Source organism: Melospiza melodia, unplaced genomic scaffold (assembly GCF_035770615.1).
Source record: "Melospiza melodia melodia isolate bMelMel2 unplaced genomic scaffold, bMelMel2.pri scaffold_35, whole genome shotgun sequence".
Taxonomy (NCBI): domain Eukaryota; kingdom Metazoa; phylum Chordata; class Aves; order Passeriformes; family Passerellidae; genus Melospiza; species Melospiza melodia.
The window spans coordinates 7539004-7543353 of record NW_026948670.1 but is presented as its reverse complement, the minus strand read 5'-3'; the positions used below and the strand labels follow the sequence as shown (position 1 = coordinate 7543353).

Here is a 4350-nt window from a genome sequence, read left to right as displayed (position 1 = left end):
AGCAGTGCCCAAGGCCTGTCTCTGCTGCAGCCCCAGCACTGCCACCCCCAGGGCTGTGCCCGGCCCCATGAACACTCAGGCTCTGCAGCAACACCAGGGCCACCAGGGCAGTGGGGCAGGGTCATGGCAGGAGCACTGGCAACACCAAGTGCTGCTGCTGCTGGGCACAGCTGCTGGGGCAGTGCTGATCTGCCCCAGCTCTCCACACAGACATTGCTGCTGCAGCTCCAGAGAAGGGGACAGAAGAGGGATCTCCAGTAAAAACTCTGCTGGGAGATCCTTTAGTTCATTTAAAGCCACCAAGAGACCCACTCCTCATTGACGCTTTTCCACTGTGAAGGTGGAGATAGACAAAATGATAAAGAGCACAAGCAATGATCTTGCTTTGTGAACATTACTGATATCTAAAACAAGGAAAAAATAACTCAGCAACAAAACCAACAAGAACTATTATAGCTTGTTATTGGGATTTTAAGAAATTGCTAGCCAGATTAATTTTTCTAATATCCTCCAGTCACCAATCTCCACACTGCAGCCTTGAGCTCCTGGTTCCTCAGGCTGTAGATGAGGGGGTTTAGGGCTGGAGGCACAACCGAGTACAGAATTGACACTGCGAGATCCAGGGATGGGGAGGAGATGGAAGGGGGCTTCAGATAGGCAAATGTGCCAGTGCTGAGGAACAGGGAGACCACAGCCAGGTGAGGGAGGCAGGTGGAAAAGGCTTTGTGCCGTCCCTGCTCTGAGGGGATCCTCAGCACAGCCCTGAAGATCTGCACATAGGAGAAAACCATGAACACAAAACAACCAAAAGCAATAGAGACAGTGAAAATAGAAACCTTAAGTTCCCTGAGATAGGATTTAGAGCAGGAGAGCTTAAGGATCTGAGGGATTTCACAGAAGAACTGGCCCAGGGCATTGCCATGGCACAGGGGCAGGGAAAATGTATTGGCCGTGTGTAGCAGAGAATAGAGAAATCCAATGGCCCAGGCAGCTGCTGCCATGTGGGCACAAGCTCTGCTGCCAGGAGGGTCCCGTAGTGCAGGGGTTTGCAGATGGACACATAGCGGTCATAGCACATGACGGTCAGGAGGAAAAATTCTGCTGACACAAAGAAAAGAAAAAAGAAAACCTGTGCAGCACATGCTGAGTAGGAGATGTCCCTGGTGTCCCAGAGGGAATTGTGCATGGCTTTGGGGACAGTGGTGCAGAGTGAGCCCAGGTCACTGAGGGCCAGATTGAGCAGGAAGAAGAACATGGGCATGTGCAGGTGTTGGCCGCAGGCTATGGCGCTGATGATGAGGCCGTTGCCCAGGAGGGCAGCCAGGGAGATGCCCAGCAAAAGGCAGAAGTGCAGGAGCTGCAGCTGCCGCGTGTCTGCCAATGCCAGCAGGAGGAAGTGTCTGATGGAGCTGCTGTTGGACATTTGCTGCCTCCAGACATTGGAACCTTTTGAAGGAGAAAAGACAGGGACGACTAGGGGGAGATTTCTCACAGAAAAATCAAAGCTGTTTCTCACAGTTTCCTGCCACTGAACACCTCCCCCTTGTCTATTTCTAGGAGACCTTACTTCACCTTTGTTGCTGGAGCCCTGATTACTACTGGCCAATGTTGTCTGAGGAGCTGGACCTTGACCCGCATGACACCTGGGAGTCAGCCCTGACCTCCAGTTCAGTTCAGGGAAACAGTGAGGGCAGGGGCCAGTCCTGATGTTTGGATTTGTATAAATAATCTTCTCCTAAAGCAGACGTGCTGCCTGGGTGAAGGAATGGTGATAGCAGGATGCAGAACGAGGGATTCTGCTGCACGTGCAGAGAACAGAGAGTCCAGAGAGGCAGTAGGATTGTCTGAGGCTTAGTGCAGACTTAGGGGAGCTGCTCTGTCCCTCTCTCCTGCTCCAGCTGCCCTGCACTTACACCTTTCTGAGATCCACTCCTGGGTTACCCTGGACAGCCAGGAGACACTGCTGAGAGCAGAGGGATCCCTGGCACACAAAGTGGCTCCTGCCTTTCCCAGAGTCAGGAGAGTGGGCTCATTGCCAGCCTCCCAGGCTGCCCTGCCCAGAGCTGCCTGGGCACAGGGAGCTGAGACACCCCATGGCTGTGCTCAGCCTGCACAGGAGGAGCCCAAGGGCTGGGCCTGGCCCTGAAGCTGTAACTGCCATTGCAGAGAGCCCCTCAGCAATGCCAGCAGCACCTGGGCAAGGCAAGGAGAGAGAGAGAGCCAGGCCTGAGGAAAAGCCTTTCCCTGGCAAACCCTGTCCAGCGCCTGCCAGGCAGCAGCAGGGCAGGACAGTGGCCCTAAGGCCCTGGTCAGCAGGGAATGGGCACATGGCCGCAGTGATGCCCTTCATCTCTGGGGCTGTTCTGCCAGCCCAGGAGGCACTGAGGGCCCCGAGCCCTGGGCTGAGGGCTGTGATGGCTGTGAGGGGACACAAGAGCTGTGCTGCTCAGGGCAGTGTCTGCCCTGCAGGGCAGGCCTGGCAGGTGCCACATCTGCCTTGCAGCAGGGCTTCCCTCAGCACTGCCTCCCTCCCTGCCCACGGTTCTGCTGCTGGAGCTGCTCCTGTGGCCCCGGGCTCCTTCCCTGCCAGAGCTCCCAGAGCCAAGCCCAGCCCCTGGGCCAGCCCTGCCCTGCAGCTGCTGGGCCCTGCAGGGATTAAAGAACAGCTCCCCCAGCCTGGGCACCATGGAAAGTTGATGCTGCATGAATCTGGAGGCTGAGCAGGTGCAGGCACTTGCTGAGGTGCCCAGGAATCCTCAGGGTGATGGTTTAAGAGTCTCAGCCCCTGCTCTGCCCTGCACAGCTGAGTTTCCCTTGCCACCAAGCTGAGCCAGGGAAAAGTGGGAGCACAGATTTGCGAAAGCAGGGACCCAAGCAGGAAACATCTGCCCTAAATAAGTTCATGACAAGTCCCCTCAGAAGGGGTGCCCTGCACTGCAGCACATCCTCCTCCTTCTCCTGCTCCTCCTGAGCCACAGGGAAACTGGGAGAGTCCTCCTGACACATCCTCCAGGCTGTGGAGAGTGCTGGCTTCAGGAGATCCCTCCAGGAACACAAGAGACATTGCCCTGCACCCACACACTCACCATGCCCAAGGCTGTGAAGTTCTTTCCCCAAGTGAAGTCTCAGCTCAATGTCTTCCCAATCCTGATTGCCTTCAGCCTGTCTCTGCCTGGCTCCTGTCCCCTCAGTGCCTGAAGGCAGAGCCCTCAGCCCTGCTGGGCTGGGAGAGGAGCTGGCCCTGGGAAGAGCTGTTCCTTTAAAGCTCAGCAGCACAGACACAGCACAGGGACTTTAATGAGCCTCTTGGGGATTTGGTGTTGTTTACACCAGACTCAGTGCCTCAAAGGGTGATCCAAAAACTTCTCAAGAACGCAAAATTAAATTGAAACTCTGAAGTTTCTTGAAGTTTTAATGAGTTCCACTGAGGGACACGAATGAGAAAGTGTCCCCAGATTCCAGGCGGAGCAGAACACTGGACGCAGTGATGACAGCTGGGGACAAACAAGGCAAAGCTGTCTCTGATACTGAGCAAAGCTGGGTGTGTTTGAGGAATGCCAAGGGCCAAGGCCTGAGCCCCAGCCCATGGCCAGGCAGATCCTGTCCCTCCCTCCTTGCTCAGGGCCATTTCCGGGATGGGCACTGGCATGTGGGGATGCGCAATGGCAAGGGCAGGAGCATGGGGCGGCCCCTGCCAGGCTACTGAGCAGGGACAAGGAGGCAATGAGGCCCCAGCCCTGCAAGGGTCACTTGTCTCCTGCTCCTGCCCCAGGCCCAGGCCCAGCAGCCATGGCCAAAGTGCTGCCCAAGTTGGCTCTGGCAGGGCTGTCTTGCAGCTGCTGCTCATCCCTGTGCCGTGTGCAGCCCAGGCTGTCCTATGGTGTCCCTGCCCTGCGCCTCTGTCCCTGCAGGCTGTTGGCATCCCCTGGCTGCGCCACCTGGCTGGGCCCTTCCTTTGCTGACAGCTCTGCCTCCTGCCTACCTCTGCCTACCCACACAAAGCCTGGGGCTGACCCAGGTCCCTTTGGGGAATGTGTTGCACCACAGCCGTGCCCTGGGAGGGAAATTCCCGTCTCCTCATGTCCAGTCTTGGTCTCCCCTTCTGCATTTGTGGTATAATTTCTCTATCTGGCTTTTTCCCGCTATGGAAGAAATGCTCCACCATTTCTGAATCACCTTTTCCAGCACTGCCAGGCCACTCCTGTTCTGTCCTCAGTCTCTTCACAAATGACCCCTGCGCCCTCAGCCTCCATATATAGGTTAGGTTCTTCACGCCTGCAAACCCCAGCTTGGGAGATTTTTGGGCCCTCTCAAAGGTGTTTACAAATGAAAACATTTTACTAATAGTCT

The 4350-nt window shown here is 56.0% G+C and overlaps 1 pseudogene; it reads right to left on the bottom strand.

Annotated features, from left to right (window-relative positions):
* Positions 1–500: 500 nt before the first annotated feature.
* Positions 501–1255, bottom strand: LOC134434370 (olfactory receptor 14J1-like; annotated as a pseudogene).
* Between the last annotated feature and the right edge of the window lie 3095 nt (positions 1256–4350).